The sequence below is a fragment of the Mandrillus leucophaeus genome, unplaced genomic scaffold, assembly GCF_000951045.1.
Source record: "Mandrillus leucophaeus isolate KB7577 unplaced genomic scaffold, Mleu.le_1.0 Scaffold124, whole genome shotgun sequence".
Taxonomy (NCBI): Eukaryota; Metazoa; Chordata; class Mammalia; order Primates; family Cercopithecidae; genus Mandrillus; species Mandrillus leucophaeus.
In genome coordinates this window covers 1,185,623-1,204,081 of record NW_012100765.1, presented here as the reverse complement: position 1 = coordinate 1,204,081, position 18,459 = coordinate 1,185,623, and the positions used below count along the sequence as shown (strand labels likewise).

At 42.2% G+C, this 18,459-nt stretch overlaps 1 pseudogene; it reads left to right on the top strand.

The window, feature by feature from the left end:
• The first annotated feature begins 5,513 nt into the window (after positions 1-5,513).
• On the top strand, positions 5,514-12,533 carry LOC105533321 (annotated as a pseudogene).
• The last annotated feature ends 5,926 nt before the right edge of the window (positions 12,534-18,459 follow it).

Sequence of the window (18,459 nt, the reverse complement as noted above, 5' to 3'; positions counted from 1 at the left end):
GATCAAGTGAAAACCCAGGTGAGTTGTGCAGCCCAGACATGAGGATAGCAGTTCTATCCTAACACAGATCTAACAGATAGCAGTTCTCCAGGCTGGCCCTCCAGAGGGAGGGTGCAGTGTATCCAGACCTGAACTCTCGGAACTGAGCTTCTCTTCAACTTGCTCCCTGTCTCTTTGAGCTGATGTCTGAAGTCTCCTGATCAGTTTTGTCTGTTTGGGCCATGCCAAGTTGGTATGCATAGGCGGAGATCCCAATAAGGGCTCGAAACATGTTTAAATGTTTTATTTAATGTAGGTCAAATGTTTATTCTTTCGTTTTCGCCAACCCCAAGATGACGTGATTACATTCTCCCAAGTTGCTTTACATGTTTGCATTTTCAGTTTTTCTTTTTGGCAGCATCCAACCCAGAGTAACATATCCTGGGTTCCTTGTGAACCTGTCTGTAACCGAAGCGAAGAATGTATCAAGGTACTGCGATGTGCCCGGGGAAAATCTGTGGGGTATCTCAGTGAAAACAAGGGGCAATGAGAAAGATGTCTGATAAAGTTCTCGGGAGCCAGCCCACAAGCCGGCTTGTGAATCTCATCTGCTCCCTCCCGTCCCTGACTGGCCTTTCTCCCTATTCATTGTGTACTTTTATCACTGACCCCGCCCAATTCTAGCCCACAGTGCGATCCCTACCCTGGAAACGACACTTCTTCTGAGCTGGCCCAGAGCTACTGCCCCTGCTCAGCTCCGCCAATGCCTGGCCCAGTTCAGAGACTTTTCACCTCCACTCCCGCCCCCGCCTCTCTCAATGCAAGACTCAACTATAATCTTTGAGGAAAGGCCGGGCGTCTACCTTCATTTTCATAGTTTTCATCATGATCACAGGCCTTGCATTACTATGGATTCCCAAACACTCATACTGAAATATGGTACTGGTGTGTATTAAAAAGCATTCCCACAGGATGTTGATAAATCTCTACTTCTGCTTTTAGATAATAAGCATCAATTATCTATCAACTATTTTCAGTAAAAAATTTTTTTTTCTTATTTATCATAGATACATTCTAAAATATAATCTTTTTTTCTTATTTTGTTTTCAAAGACGTTGTTTCCAAGTATAGAATTTTTCTCAAGGAATCTAATTGTTATGTTTATTTAATTATTGCAGTGATGCTTATAATGTACAGTTTCTATTACTTTATATAGTTTATTTTATGGTAGTATTATAAAGTTTCAGCAAAAAAAAAAAAAGAAGCTTTTAATTAAGGTGAAAAACAAACTTTTGTTGAGAAACTATGATTCGACAGATACTTGAGGTACATTTATTCATCTAATCCCCCATCAATTCTGTTAAAGTGAATACTGTTATGATTTTACAGATGAGTAAACTGGGGTTCAAACAGGTTGAAAAGTTATGCTAAAGTTGGGAGTCAATTCCAAATCTGACTCCAAAACCTTTCTTAGGACCTCCCCTGCTTCTCCCACCTCCATCCAGAGTAAGACACTAACTCAACTGCATCCCCATCACAGGGGCTGATACCTACATGCGAGTGTTCAGGAGGCCGTTAAAAACTCATGAAATTGGAGGAGAAAAAAACTTGGCAGGTAATGACAACAGGAACTCTGCCCTACCTAAAAACTTCCCCAAATTGTGATTAAATGTTTGGTAAAAACATCAAAAAGACAATGTAGGCTGGGTGTGGTGGCTCACGCTTGTAATCCCAACACTTTGGGAGGCCGAGGCGGGTGGATCACCTGAGGTCAGGGGTTCAAGACCAGCCTGGCCAACATGGTGAAACCCCGTCTCAACCAAAAATACAAAAAAATTAGCTGGGCGTGGTGGTGGGTACCTGTAATCCCACCTACTTCGGGAGGCTGAGGCAGGAGAATCACTTGAACCCAGGAGGCGGAGGTTGCAGTGAGCCAAGACCGAGCCATTGCACTCCAGCCTGCGCAACAAGAGCAAAACTCTGTCTAAAAACACAAAATAAGCAAAAAAATAACAACAACAAAGGACAATGTAATTTAGGAGCGAAAGTACATTTAGTTTGTTTTAAGTCCGATTTCCAAGATCTGAACGTGGTTATTGGCCATCCATGCTTTCTCATACAGGATTTGTGAAGTTGTTGATTCAGAAGGTAACCCACAACATCCTTGGTTTCAGTACAGAAGCCACACAGCAAAAACTCCTTCAATTTGTCCTTAGTTGAACATATCACGTATCTCTGGAATTACCATTCCTGGTTAATTAATCTTTAGAAATAAAGGCTACCTTCACATAAGGAAAAGGTTGTGGAAAGAAAATAATTAGAGCAGAAGCAGCTCTAAATGCTGTTCTTGCTTTTATCTATTTTTAAATGATTGCCAAATGTCTGTAACTGACACCCTTAATCAGGGCTTTTAAGGTTTAGATGTGTTCATTAAACTGTAATGTGACAGTGGTGGCATTTAATTGATGGATTTTTTTTGGCTGACTTTTTGCCTTAAATTTTTTTTTAAATCTTTTTTTTTTTTTTACAATAAATGCTTACATCAGCCATTTTGAAATGCCTGATAGCTTTTCAGCAAATTGCATTACCTGTTGTCAGACAATATACTTCTGTGTCTACCCAGATAGGAGAGATTTTCAATCATTCAGTAATTCACAGTAAAAGGAATCACTCTTAACTAAAATACTCAAATATTTCAGACAAAAGTCTCCGGGGCCTGAGTTATCTGGATAATTAACTTAACTTTTTATGTTACTTTGCAAAGCTTTACATCTCACTGCTTCGAGTCATCCTGTATATTTTTTCTAACTGCTAAGATAGACATGATGTGAAAGAAACTATTTTCATTCATTATTGTCAAGCCAAAATAAGCACACGTTTAAAAATAGCAATAATTTTCAAAAAGTGCCAAAAAGTGCCAAAAGGACTTAAATTACAAGACCATGAGAATTTGCCCACTTTAAAACCTTATATACCCAAATATCCCATATAGCCCCTATTTGTTTCATCTCTTTCTATTTCATAAGGAAACAATCTGCTTCATTCTTTGTTGCAGAAAATGTTAACAACTATATATTGAAAGTACAACCATTCCTTATGTAAAAACCAAAGTCTACATACTTACTTTTCAATACTCTTTGTCCAAGAAGTGTTATAGGAGGGCTGGCTCGGCTGTGGCTTCCCCAGGCTGTGTGTGAGGCATTGACTGGGTGTCCCTGTTCCCAGGACAGGGATTCGAAGGAGTTTACAGGGTTCAGGGTCTTTTCCACGATCAGGTCAAAGCACAGATGGATCTGCTTCCAGAAAGTTCATATCTTCCTAAGAGGGGAAATTCCATGCCCAGGGAAGTTCTAGAAGAAGAGCATTTTTCCCCCGCCCTTCAATGAACTAGGTCATAGCTGAAGCGGGAGAATATATTTTAGCATCCCTGTGATGAAACTTGAGGGCTGTTTCTGCAGTAGGTGCAACACTTGTTGACACGCCGGGGAGGCCCTGGCAAGGGGGCCTGGTGAAATGCAGCCCCAGGGAGCTGATGAAACCCAGACGAGCTGTCACTGGCTGCTGCTCAGGAGACCGAGCAGCTCTCTACAAAGCCCATGCTGGACCCTGGGCTTAGTTGCTCACCCCTTAGGAAAGGAAAAACTTGCTGCCTGATAAAGAGATTAAGGCCAGAGTAACACAACCAGTTCTCGTACCAAGGTTATCAGGCATTTGAAGTACACATAGGAAACCCATGGAGGGGGTGGCGGAGAGGTAAAAATACAAGTTATATGTTGTTCATTTAGAACAGGTATCATAGCCGTCCTCTGAAGTTCTCTGAGAAAGGCAGAAGCCACAGAAGGAAGGCGGGATCCACCCTCCTCACCCTCCTTACCCCCTTTGTCTGTCTGTCTGTCTCTCTCTCACACACACACATACACACACACCTTCCTATTTTGACTATAATAGAAAGAAAAGAATGGACAAAGATCAGAAGAAATTCACAGAAGAAATACCACAGGTTCTATTCCTTCAGATTGCCTGGAATGGTTCTTATTGGGAAGGTAGATTTTGTAATATGGGCATTTCTTCTATTGAATTTTATCCAAGTCTAAAAACATAGAGAATCCTTTAGCATCATTCTGTAACTACTTAGCCTCTCCCCAAAAATATTTTAATGTATGACACCTGGAAATTGACAGCTTAGACAGAAATCTCTTTCGAGACTCACGGAGACGGCTCAAATTAGCAGCTCCAGGGGTGACTTTGAAAGGGACATAGCTGTAAATACTCACTCTGTGTTGAGCACTGCAATCCTCAAAAGCAAATTGTTTTACACAGCACAGCATGTACATCACTACCCCTTGATGGAATGCAACTTTTCACAAGATGAAAAATCATCTGAAATGATGAAATATTAAGAAGCATAGGGGTGATGTGTTCTGTTTTTCAGTTTTATCTTCATATGAGAAAAAAAATATTAAAGCTGAGACACTGTAAAATGATGACTATCTCCTGGGGAACACACCGATGAAATGCCACAGAACACAGAAATGACCAGTTCTTTGCAAATGGTTGGCCTTGTGGAAAGCTGAGGTCTTCACAATGTAAGGTCTGTTCCAGATAAGAAAAAGGAGATAACTTCAGGTTGGGAATGAAGGGAGGAGGAAGGTGTGAAGATAAAGAATAAACAAATGCTATGGCATGCCACAGAGAGGATAAAGTCAAAAGTGAAGGAATGTCCCAAAGCGATAGACAAATGTGATATGGTTGTGAAAGAAGTGTTGCCTGGGAGTTCTTAAATGGACAAGTTAAAATTCACTATGAAACTTAATTTTGTTCTTCTGAAATAACTTGAAAAACCAATTCCCTCAACTCCTAGCATTCATCTTCGAGCAAAATAAATGTAAAGAGCAGAAGGTTTATATATGTGTATATATAGATACACACACACATACATGCATGAATACACACATACATGCATCTATATACACACGTACATACATACATATAACGGATTTAACTGTATTTGTTTTATTCATCTCATGAACTTGCAGCCACAGAATGTATGTTTCAATCTTAGGTCTGGGGGAGGAGGCATGAAAGAATATCAGAAACAGAAATCTTGGAATTAAACTCAAAGTAGGCCTGTAATCCCTGCACTTTGGGAGGCTGAGGGAGGTGGATCACTTGAGGTCAGGAGTTCAAGATCAGCCTGGCCAACATGGTGAAACCCCCGTCTCTACTAAAAATATAAAAATTAACTGGGTGTCATGGCTCACGCCTGTAATCCCACCTACTCAGGAGGCTGAGGCAGGAGAATTACGTGAACCCAAGAGGTGGAGATTGCAGTGAGCCAATATTGCGCCACTGTACTCCAGCCTGAGGGACAGAGCAAGACTCTGTCTTAAAAAAAAAAAAAAAAACAAAAAAACCTCAAATTAGTCCAGGACATTAGTTCTGAATTTTCTGCGAATATCGAAGGAAGGATGGAAGAAGTAAGACATTGAAGAGAAAAAGAAAGGCATATATCCGCTAATAGCATCAAAAAATACATGACTCTCTTTGTCACATCTACTGTGAGACTGAAGACCATTCTTAGCAATCAGACTGTTGACATTCCCGAAGATGTCAACATCACTCTGAAGGGACATAGTTATTGTGAAGGGCCCCAGAGGATCCCTGTGGAGGGACTTCAGTTACATCAGTGAAGAACTCGGTCTCCTTAGAAAGGAAAAGAAGAGGCTCCAGGTGGACAAAGTGTGGGGAAATAGAAAGGACCTGGCTACTGTTGGTACTATTTGTAGTCATAAACAGAACACGATCCAGGGTGCTGCACAGGGCTTCTGTAGTAAGATGAGGGCTGTGCATGCTCACTTCCCCATCAACATTGTTAGCCAGGAGTCTTTTGTTGAAATCTGAAATTTCTTGGGTGGAAAATAAATCTGCAGGGTTTGGATGAGGCCAGGTGTTGCTCATTCAGTATCTCAAGCCCAGAAAGATGAGTTAGTTCTTGAAGGAAATGATAGTGAACTTGTTTCAAATTCAGTTGCTTTGATTGAGCAAGCCACAACAGTTAAAAACGAGGATATTGGCAAAGAGCAGGGGCTCATGCCTATAATTCCAGCACTTTGGGAGGCTGAGGAGGGTGGATCCTTTGAGCACAAGAGTTTGAGACCAACCTGGGCAACATTGTTGAAACTCTGTCTACAAAAAAAAAAAAACACAAAAATTAGCCAGGTGTGGTGGTGTGTGCCTGTAGCCCCAGCTACTTGAGAGGCTGAGGTGGAAGGATGGCTTGAACCCAGGAGGTTGAGGCTGTAGCTAGCCATGGTCATGCTACTGCACTCCAGCCTGGGTGAAAGAGTGAGATCTTACCTCAAAAAAAAAAAAAAAAAAAATCAGAAAATGTTTGGATGGTGTCTATATCTCTGAACAAGGAACAGTTCAGCAGCCTGGTAAATAAGATCTAAGAGCTGTCTAACTGCACAGACAAGATGCCAGATGATTCCCCAGAACTATGTGTGATGTTTAACAATTCAATAAAATACCTCAATTGAAAAAAAAATGTAAGTTTGAGATTAAAAGTAAAGACATAAAAATGTTTAGCATTATCCCAAATAAAGTAGTGTAGAGTATAAGAAATTATGTTTAATCTCTATTTTTCTGAAACTATAGGGAGAATTTTCTTAAAACTTAATTTTTGGGAAGATTTTTCCTTCTAAGGAATGGAGTTGGAAATGTATTTTTGTATCAGATGTTTATGAATTCTCTCTCTCTGAAAGGCCTTTTCAGCTTTCCCAAGTTCCAACTGTTATTTTCTTGGTTTCTTGAATGAATGCGCGCCACTTGGTTCGCTGACCACCCTAGGTTCACTGACCACCCTAGGTCTGCTGGAGACTGGGATTGAATCAGTTCCCAACTAATCTGAACAATTAAAGCAAATTCATTAGGCTTTTATGCTGCTTTGTGCTCCTATAACGTGGACTGCGATTGGTACGTGAGAGGTTTATCTGCTCATTTTATTCTTCCTGGCATGGAAGGCCCTTGAACACTAGTGGCAAGGTTGATGGCACAGTCTTTCCCAGCAAAGCACATTCTTGGCGGAGGCTTAGTACCAATCACGTGGCAGATCAGGGACTCTGCCAGGGTCCTCGGGCCAGGCTGGAATGGAGCAGGTCACTCCTGTTGCAAAGAGAACTGTCAGTGTTTGGGGAACTTCTCTGGAGCACCGAGAGCCTCCCTCCCCAACAACTCATCCCTATCCAGGGTCCAGGGATTCCCATTAGCAGATGTGACCTGAATCATGCATTTGCAACCTTCATTCAGTTCATTCATGTATTTATTTATTTTATTTTATTTTATTTTTTAGACGGAGTTTTCGCTCTTGTTGCCCAGGCTGGAATGCAATGGTGCAATCTCAGCTCATTGCAACCTCTGCCTCCTGGGTTCAAGCATTCTCCCGCCTTAGCCTCCCAAGTAGCTGAGATTAAAGGCATGCACCACCACATCCAGCTAATTCTGTGTATTTAGTAGAGACAGGGTTTCACCATGTTGGTCAGGCTGGTCTCAAACTCCTGACCTCAGGTGATCCACCTGCCTTGGCCTCCCAAAGTGCTGGGATCACACATGTGAGCCACTGTGCCCGGCCCAGTTCATCTATTTAAAATAGCTTCCAGTCACTTGGGTAGGTGAACTAAATAGGCATTATCCCCGCTCAGGTGCAGTGGCAAAAGAAATATTAATGTAAATAAAACTCTGTTCTCTCATGATGTTTTTCATCCCAGGTAACATCTTTCTATAATATTCTTAATGAGAAGATGGAATTTTAAAATATTTGCAAAACAAGCCAGGCATGGTTGCTCACACCTGCAATCCCAATAGTTTGGGAGGCTGAGGCAGGAGGATCACTTGGGTTCAGGACTTTGAGACCAGCCTGGGTAACATAGTGAGACCTTGTCTCTACAAAACATCATAAAATTAGCCGGGTGTGGTAGTGTACACCTGTGGTCCTCCTCCCTATTTGGCAGGAGGCCGAAGTGGGAGGACTTTTGGGCCTAGAAATTTGAAGCTACAGTGTGCCATGATTGTGCCATTGCACTCCAACCTGGACAACGGAGTGAGACCCTGTCTCAAAAAAAAAAAAAAAAAAAATTGCAAAACAACAGTAAAAATGCAATTTTTTCAGAATTGATATATCTGAGAGGGACTCTTTCAAGCATTTGAGCGTTGTTTGGAACCTGGAATTCATTTTCCCCCAGAGTAGCAAATTTACAAACGGCAGTTAGGTTCACAGACACAGAAGTATTTTATCCATCATGTTCCTGAAGGACTGTATTTGAGCTACCTAAAACCAAAATAGCAAAACCAGCTCAAAATTCAATGTCACAAAATATGACAATCTAAGTACCTGAACAAAAAGTACCCAAGTTTCCAAGATAAAAGTTTGTCATGGTTCATTCTAGTGCTTCAGTTTCAGTTTTAGAACAGTCACAAAAATCATTGCAACTCTCAGAACAGGAGCAAAATTCCAATTTTGTAAATGTGAGGCCCTGTTTCACAAATGCTAAGTAAAATTCATTAGTTAGTGTGAAAACTTAAAATTTAAAAAATATTTGCGTGTGCTATATGTACTGCTTTGGAACAGTTTACTTTGTTTGGTCTTTTTTCTGATTATAGAGCAACACATACTCATTACTAAAACTGCTGGATATTTTCATCAACCAAAGGCATATAACAATTTGAAAAGCATTTATGGTGGAAAACTTCTAAACTAAACTAAAACTACTAACAGTGAGTCTCTGCAGTGCTTTTGCCTGGAGCTGCTCCCATTCCCCTATCCTGTTCTGCTGTCAAAGGGGCTCTACCAGGGCCAGCTGTGAGCACTGGCATTTTCACTCCCATGGTCAAGGGGTTCACTGGATTTGAAGCAGTGGACAAAGTCTATGCACAGCAGTGTTGTTGATGGACATGATCCTGGCAGCAGGCGAGTGGAGCGGGATTGGGGCAAGCATCTGGCTGATGTGGGCTGCATGTGTGTGCAGGGCAGATCAAGGGGAACCTGGCTATCCACACATTCCCAGCATGCTCAGATGAGACGTGAAAGGGCCCAACAAAAAGTGACTATCAGGCAGACTTGAAAATCGAAGAAACTTAAATGCCACTTTTGTGCTTCAAAAGCCATCATTACCTGCCACACACTGGGAGAAAATATTTGCAAATCATATACATCACAAATGATGTACAGTCAGAATATATATTTTATTTTATTTTATTTTATTTTTCAACAACTTTTCAGTTCCAGGGTACATGTGCAGGATGTACAGGTTTGTTACATAGGCAAAAGTGCACCATGATTATCTGCTGTACAGATCAACCTATCACCTAGTTATTAAGCCTAGCATCTATTAGTTATTCTTTCTGATGCTCACCCTCCCCACCAGCCCTCAACAGGCCCTAGTATGTGTTGTTCCCCGCCACGTGTCCATGTGTTCTCATCATTCAGCTCCCCTTGTAAGTGAGAACATGTGGTATTTGGTTTTCTGTTCCCGCATTGGTTTGCTGAGGCGGGGAGAGCAGAATATATATTTTAAAAACCCATGAAACTCAACAATAAAAATATTAAAAACCCATAGACAGGGATGGTGGCATGTGCCTATGCTCCCAACTACTGGGGAAGCTGAAGTAAGAAGATTGCTTGAGCCCAGGAGTTTGAGACTGCAGTGAGCTACGATTACGCCACTGTACTCCAGCCTGGGCAACAGAGTGAGACCCCATCTTTCGATAGATAAATAACAAAAACCCAATTTAAAACATGGGCAAAAGATTTGAATATACATTTCACCAAAGAAAATCTATAGATGGCTAATAAGCACATGAAAAGAGGCTCAACACGTTAGGCCAGCCACACTGGCTCACACCTGTAATCCCAGCACTTTGAGCGGCCAACGTGTGAGGATTGCTTTAGTCCAGGAGTTCTAGGTCAGCCCTGGCAACATAGCAATACCCCATCTCTACCAAAAAACACAAAAACAAAACATTAGCTGGGCGTGGTGGTGTGCACCTGCAGACCCAGCCACTCAGAAAGCTGAAGTGGGAGGATCACTTGAACCTGGAAGGTCAAGACTGCAGTCAGCCATGGGTGTGACACTGCACTCCAGCCTGGGTGACAAAGCGAGACTTTGTCTGGAAAGAAAAAAAAGATACTCAACACCTTTAATCAATAAAGAAATACAAATTAAAATGGAAACACAATGAATAAAATAAAGAAATAGAAAAAAATATTGAAAAAAACCCACAATGCCCACAAGGATGGCTATAATAATAATAATAAAAAAGACGAACAATACCAAATATAATAAGGATGTGAAGAAGAAACTGGAACCCTAATACACTGCGGGTGGGAGTGTAAAGTAGGACAGCCACTTTGGAAAATAATTGGTCATTTCTTAAAACATTAAACACAAGCTTGCCATATGACTCAGCAATTCCACTTCTAGAACCTTCCCTATGAGAAATAACAACACAAGTTCAAATAACAACCTGTATGCCAAAAACTGAAAACAATCCAAATGTCTGTCAACCAACGAATGGATAAGGCAAGTACTATTCAAGAACAAAAAGCAAAGGACAATTGATTCATGTTACAACTTGGATAAACCTCAAAAACACTGTGCTAACTAAAAAAGGCCAGACACAACCGACTACATATTGAAATATTCCAATGTTATGAAAGTCAAAAGAGACAAAGGTATAGAGATAAAACATCAGTGGTTTCCTAAGGCTGGGGGAAGCAGGGTTAGCTGCAAATAGACATGAAAGAATATTTTGGGACGATGGGACTATTCTCAAAATGAAGTATGATAGCAGTTGCACAAACCCATAAATATAGTAGAAATTGTTATACTGTACACTAACAATGATAAAATTTTGTGTAAATTATCCCTCAATAAAACTTTTTATGGATGAGTGTAGTGACCTGAGCCTGCAATCCCAGCACTCTGGGAGGCCAAGGCAGGAGGACCACTTGAGGCCAGGAGTTTGAGACCAGCCCAGGCAACATAGCAAAATCCTGTCTCTACCAAAGAAATTAGCCAGGCATAGTGGCATGCATCTGTAGTCCCAGCTACTCAGGAGACTGAAGGAAAAGGATCACTCAAACCAAAGAGGTTAAGGCTGCAGTGAGCCATGATTGTGCCACATTGCACTCCAGCCTGGGAAACAGAGTGAGGGCCTGTCTCAATTTTTTTTTTTTTTTTTTTTTTGTGATGGAGTCTCGCTCTGTCGCCCAGGCTGGAGTGCAGTGGTATGATCTCGGCTCACTGCAATCTCCACCTCCAGTGTTCAAGCAATTCTCCTGCCTCAGCCTCCCCAACAGCTGGAACTACAGGCACGCACAACCACCCCTAGCTAATTTTTTTTGTATTTTTAGTAGAGACGGGGTTTCACCATCTTGGCCAGGCTGGTCAAACTCCTGGCCTCAAGTGATCCACATGCCTCAGCCTCCAAAAATGCTGGGTCAATTGTTTTTTAAAAAAGTAGAACAATAGAATAAAACAGTTAGTGGATCCCTTGCTTATCTTGCCCTACAATAGAGTATTTTCTGACTTTTATTCTTACGTCATGTTCAAAGCATCAGACCTACTTGGTAAAACTGTGACTTGAACGACTACTTCAGATTTTCATCCCCATGAGTCTGAGAAGCAGATCCCTAGTGAGTAAATCCTCCTGAACATGATATTCCTCGTGACAGATACCCAGAGAGCCAAAAGTCTAAGGCAAGAATTATCACCAGCTGCCTCGTGTCCCATTGCTCATTTGACAGTGTTACTATGCTGTTCCCTTACGTATGAAGACAGTGTGGAGCCTGTCCTCCGACAAATGGAAAGGCAGCAGGGAGAACAGGGTGCTCTAGGAGCTCTGCAAAGGTCAGGAGATGGGGCTCCTGGACTCTGTCACCACCTGCTACCGGCTGGTCAGGGAGCCTTGAAGAATGCAGTGTCCAAGATCTGTATTAATGACATTCTTTTTATATAAAAGGCATAATGAAGCTTACATGGTCTTAAATCAGAGTTTTTGGCAAAATATTGTGTTTCCTGTCCCTACCGTTTACTTTTATGGTTACATGGCCAACTAAGAGTTCGATCAATTCTAACTGATTGATAACTCAGGAAGAAAACTTAAGTTTCTTGCCTGTAGCAAAATTTCACAAAGGAAGTTCACTCCAAGCCACAGCTTTCTGAAGTACAGTCTACCCCAGTTGCCCTCTTTCCCTTTCTTGAGCTGCTAGGTCTCATCCAAGCCTCATGCAACTAGTCCTTTTCTTGGTGTAAAAGATCCACAAGGCTAAGTTCTGGGCTCAGTTGTGCCAGCCTCGCAAACTCCCATCTTTGTTGCCCCCGGGAGAGGCTATGACTACACCCTTGAGAACTTGGCCCTTTCTGCTCTCTGTGTTCTACAGCCCCCTTTCTTGTAAGCTGTCCAAACTTGTCTTCCTAAGGACAGAAAGAACTTCACTACGGAGTGAAAAACTTCCCAATCTGCAAATGTGGCTGCACGTGACAGGAATAATTTAACTACCAATTAAAGTGTGTGTGCTACACAAGCACTTCTCATCCTCATTTGCTTTATCGGTATTCATTTATGAGTCCATTTTTTTCTGTCTGTTACCCTGTACCCATCGGTAATGAGACCTCAGCAATAGCCTTCCAGTCTCCTCTTTCCAAATCTACCATCCCACCCCTTCCCAGCACCACAGCCACTATCATGGGGGCTACTCAGACAGCCACCAGGCCAATCTTCTTAGACATTTGTTTTGTTTTTCCTTTTTTTTTTTTTTTTTTTTTGGAGACCAAGTTTCGCTCTATCACCCAGGCTAGAGTGCAGTGGTGTGATCTCTGCTTATTGCAACCTCTGCCTCCCGGGTTCAAGTGATTCTCCTGCCTCAGCCTCCCAAGTAGCTGGGAGTACAGGCACCTGCCCCACGCCTGGCTGATTTTTGTAGTTTTAGTAGAGATGAGGTTTCACCATATCGGCCAGGTTGGTCTCGAACTCCTGACCTTGTGATCCACCCGCCTCAGCCTCCCAAAGTGCTGGGATTACAGGCATGACCCACTGTGCCTGGCCAGACACTTGTTTTTCATCTCTCTCTTGCTTATAAATCTTCTGTGATTCCCCATCACAAATAGAATAAAGCTAAAACATCTCCACTTGACATTCCTGAGTTTAGCTGGCTCTATGTGTATAAAACTCTTTCTCCGTTGCAATTCTCTTGTCTTAATAAATTGGTTCTATCTGGGCACCAGCCAAGAATAATCCACTGGGCGGTTACAGAAGAACAAGAATAACTTCAAAAGCACTTTGCAACTACCCCATCCAACTTCCTCATTTTACTCACTTCACAGATTCAGACAAAGATCCAGACACACTCAAAGACGTGGTAGGGTAGGAAGTGGAGATAATTCTGCTGCATTCTGAAAAACCGCACCATTAAAACAGATCAATTCCTGGTGTTCAGGGAACCATTTACATTGCTGATGAATTTATTACTTGTGCCACAATGCTTTCTTACCCATTGCTTGGCTGAAAAGAAAAACAGTCTCAAACCCCGTAAGTCCCCATGTTAACTTTTCCCCATATAGTAAAGCTGAAATGCAATAACAAACTCGCTTTCTGTTTTTCTCATTAACATAGCAATTTATTCCATTACTCCGAAACTGAAGTTTTGAAAACAAATATCAATATCAATATCTAATTTTGTTGCCTCTCTAACCAGTCCGTAAGTCTTATGAGATGTTTGCTCACCCTTCTATCTCCAGCAGTTCGCGCAGTGTTTGGCTTGCACTGGCTCAAATGACAGTCCTTGAGTGAATGGATGGATGGCTCTTAGATACATGGTCTTCTCACTGCAATATATGCTCATTCACTCTCAAAAGACTAACTTAGCAAATGGCACTGATTAAGGTGGAATGTAAAATCGATCCTAGTTATCCTGTGAAGCTTTAACAGGTACAGTACCAGCCCAAGGAAAAACTAAAAAAAAAATTAAAAAAATTTTTCTTTTTTTGAGGCTGAGTCTGGCTTCGTTGCCCAGGCTGGAGTGCAGTGGCATGGTCTTTGCTCACTGCAGCCTCCAGTTCCTGGGGTCAAGCCATCCTCCCACCTCAGCCTTCCTAGTAGCTGGGACTACAGGTGCACACCACCACACTGAGCTAATTTTTGTATTTTTGTAGAGATGGGGTTTCAGCATGTTGCCTAGGCTGGTCTTAAACTCCTGAGCTCAAGTGATCCTCCTGCCTCAGCCTCCCAAAGTGCTGGGATTATAGGCATGAGTCACTGCACCCGGCCAAAAACTGAATTTTTGAAGTGTCATTTTCTAGGCCTTTTCTTTCAATCCCATTTTCTCCCCATTTTCAAATTTCCTCTGCCCTGACCATGTAATATTGTGGGACTATTTTCCCCTATAATTTTCATATCAGTATAAAAGTAGTGAGAATAACAAAACATAGACTGCAGGATATTTTCATCTCATTTTATTGTAAGCTTAATAGACCTTAAAGCAGTTAGTTTTGAACTTTACTATGCATCAGAATCACCCAAGGCTCTCATTCAGATGCAGATTTTAGGGACCCAGAGACTCTCATTCAGTGGATCTGCATACAGGGCCACAAATCAACAGTTTAAGCTCCCAGTGAACAGCACACCATGAATCACTACTTTAAGGCATTTATAGACAATCAACCACGTTTCGCCAGATTGTGTAATCATTTTCTGCCCAGTATTTTTCCAGTCTGCTTGAGGCTAGAGTAAAAGTCTGTGAAAAATTCATACTCACTATACTGTTAGTAATTCAATGCTTTAACGTTGGAGAACATTTGCATTTTAAAGAGAATGCCCAAAGACAGCAAACATTTACCTCAAAGCAATGAAACTCGAAGGTTGATTCTGAGTTTCAACTATCATCATTAAAAATTTGGGCAATGGGTTGAGGTGTGGGGCAGTAAAAAGACACCCTCTTTAATATGCAAATGTACTCTTGTACTATTTAAATAAAAGAGACAGTCTGATCAGAGGAGTTACCTGTTTTCTTAGGTTTGTTTACACCGTGCAGTTTCAAACGTAGGTTTACTAATCTATCATGGTTTAGGCTACTGGTGAGAATAAATAATATGATTAACTTCAGTTCACTCTTATTAGCACCTCTGCCCCAAGATGTGTGAACCTGGATGTGTTTTATCTCCCAGAGTCTCCTTTGTTAAAGGAGAATGCTACAGCTCCTTCCTTGGGTTGATGTGAGGATTAAGTGAGTTACTTATGCACTATTCCTAACACCTTACTTCCTATGTGGGAAGTACCCACTAATTGTCAGTAATCAGCACTATGATAGGGGCTGGGCACCGAGATTTGCAGAGACAAAATTCCTGCCCTTAGGGAGGTATGCACAGGTAGCCAAGAGAGCTAGAGGAGGAACACTTACTAGGATTGGAACAAAGAATGCCTCATGGAAATGACATCTGAGGGATTGTGATGGATGGGTAGAAGTTTCAGGGAGGAGGATGCAGGGTCTATGGAAGAATATTCGGATAAAAACAACAGGTTGTGCAAAGTGATGAGTAAAAGCTTGGCTTGTTTAAGAGAACTGCAAAAGTAGTTTAGTATGGATGAAATATAATTAATGGAAAGCAGGCAGGGATGGCCTCGTGAGCCTATGACCTTTACAGACACACAGGGCCCCTTGTTTACAAAGACCCTGTGCTTTTTAAATGTTCTGTTGTTACCGTCCTGAAGTTACTCATTTTTGAACAACAGGCCTTGCATTTTCACTGTGCCATGGGCCCTGCCAATTATGGAGGTGGGCCCGAGGGCAGATGTGAGAGTACGCTTCATCAGAAAATGTGTAAGTGTAGGATTACTGGCAAGTTACTCACAGACAGGGAAATATGGGTATTTATAGGAGAGGAATTCATGTAAAAATTAATGTCAGTCCCAGAAAAAATCTTGAGTGTCACGCATGTCCGTGTGAAGAGACCACCAAACAGGCTTTGTGTGAGCAATGAAGCTGTTTATTTTGGGTGCAGGCGGGCAGAGTCCAAAAAAGGAGTCAGTGAAGGGAGATAGGGGTGGGGCAGTTTTATAGGATTTGGGTGGGTAGTGGAAAATTACAGTCAGAGGGGTTGTTCTCTGGCGGGCAGGGGCAGGGGTCACAAGGTGCTCAGTGGGGGAGGTTCTGAGCCAGGAGAAGGAATTTCATGAGGTAATGTCATCAGTTAAGGCAGGAACCAGCCATTTTCACTTCTTTTGTGATTCTTCAGTTGCTTCGGGCCATCCGGATGTATATGTGCAGGCTTGGGCTCAGAGGCCTGACATTCCAGTCTTCTTATATTAATTAGAAAAATAAAACAAAATAGTGTTGAAGTGTTGGGGCAGTTAAATGTTGGGGGGTGGTATGGAGAGATAATGGGCGATGTTTCTCAGAACTGCTTTGGGCGGGATTAGGGGCAGCGTGGGAATTTAAAGTGGGAGAGATTAAGCTGAAGGAAGATTTTGTGGTAAGGGGTGATGATATTGTGGGGTTGTTACAAGGAGCATCTGTCGTATAGAATGATTGGTGATGGCCTGGATGTGGTTTTCTATGAATTGAGAAACTAAACAGAAGACAGAAGGTCCGAATAAGAGAAGGAGAAAAACAGGTATTAAAGGACTAAGAGTTGGGAGGACCCAGGACATCTAATTAGAGAGTGCCCAAAGCGGTTCAGCATGATTATTTGCTTGGTTGGTGAGTTTTTTGGGCTCTATCCCTGAGTTTTTTATGTTGTCATATACCAGGCCAGATTGATTTAGGTAAAAACAACACTCTTCATTTAAAAATATACAGAGTCCTCTTTTTTTTAGCAGTGAGCAAGTCGAGGCCTCTGCGATTTTGGAGGAAAGAGAAATGCAAAGCCAGCAATTGTTTGTTAAAGAAGAATTAGAAACAGCTAGGAGATAGTGAATGAGATTGATAGTGTGGTGGAGATAGCTGAGGAGACGTAGAGGGTAGCATAAGAATGGATCGAGAATGAGAATGAGTATAGGCTGTGCGCAGTGGCTCACGCCTGTAATCCCAGCACTTTGGGAGGCTGAGGCGGGTGGATCACAAGGTCAGGAGATCGAGACCATCCTGACTAACACGGTGAAACCCCGTCTCTACTAAAAATACAAAAAAATTAGCTGGGCGTGGTGGCGGGCACCTGTAATCCCAGCTACTCAGGAGGCTGAGGCAGGAGAATGGCATGAACCCGGGAGGCGGAGCTTGCAGTGAGCCGAGATTGCACCACTGCACTCCAGCCTGGGCGACAGAGCGAGACTCCGTCTCAAAAAAATAAAAAAATTTAAAAAAGAGTATAAAAGTAAGGAATAGGATTTCATCGGGGTGAAAGTATTGGAGTGTACCTTGCCACTGAAGATCTTCTATTCACTTCAAGAGAGACTTAAGGGTGACAGTTTGAGGTAAAACCAGGAGCCACTGAATACCAAGAGCCTGAGAAACTGCTTGGGTGATTTGACTAATAAAGGTGGGTCCATTATCAGACTACTTAGAGGTGGGAAGGCCATCCGAGAAATTATGTCTGACAGAAGGGAAGAAATGACTGTGGTGCCTTTCTCAGACCCTGTGGGAAAGGCCTCTACCTATCCAGTGAAAGTGTCTACACAGACCAACAGGTATTTTAGTTTCCTGACTCTGGGCATGAGAGTAAAGTCAATTTGCCAGTCCTGGGCAAGGGCAAATCCCCAAGCCTGATGTGTAGGGAAGGGAGGGGGACTGAGAAATCCCTGAGGAGTAGTAGAATAGCAGATGGAACACTGAGAAGTGATTTCCTTGAGGATAGATTTCTATGATGGAAAGGAAATGAGAGGTTCTAAGAGGCGGGCTAGCAGCTTGTAACCTACATGAAAGAGGTTATGAAATGACAGAATGGAATGGGCCTGTGAGGCTGGAAGGAGATATTTTTTGGTCTAAGAACCATCTGCCTTGAGTGGGGAGGTATTGATAGGTGGAAACTTCAGTGGGAGAGTAAATAGGAGTGACCGAGGAGAAGGAAAAAAACTGGCCATGAGGGACAGAAGTAGGCATACTGGCTGCTTTTTTAGCTGTCTTATCAGCATAATTGTTGCCTTGAGCAATGGGGTCTGAGGCCCTTTGATGGCCTTTGCAGTGAATGACTCCAGCTTCCTTTGGAAGTAAAGCAGCCTTGAGAAGAGTTTTTATTAAAGAGGCAATAATGATGGAGGACCCTTGCATAGTGAGGAAACCTCTTTTAGCCTATATAACAGCTTGGTGGTGCAGGATATGGAAGGCATATTTAAAGTCAGTATAAATATTGACATATGGTCCCTTTGTAAGAGTGAGGGCCAAGTTAAGGCAAAGAGTTCAGCTTGCTAAGAGATAGTGGAGTAGGGCAGAGCAGTAGCCTCAATGATAGATGTGGAAGATACTATAGCATAGCCTGCCTTTGCTGGTGA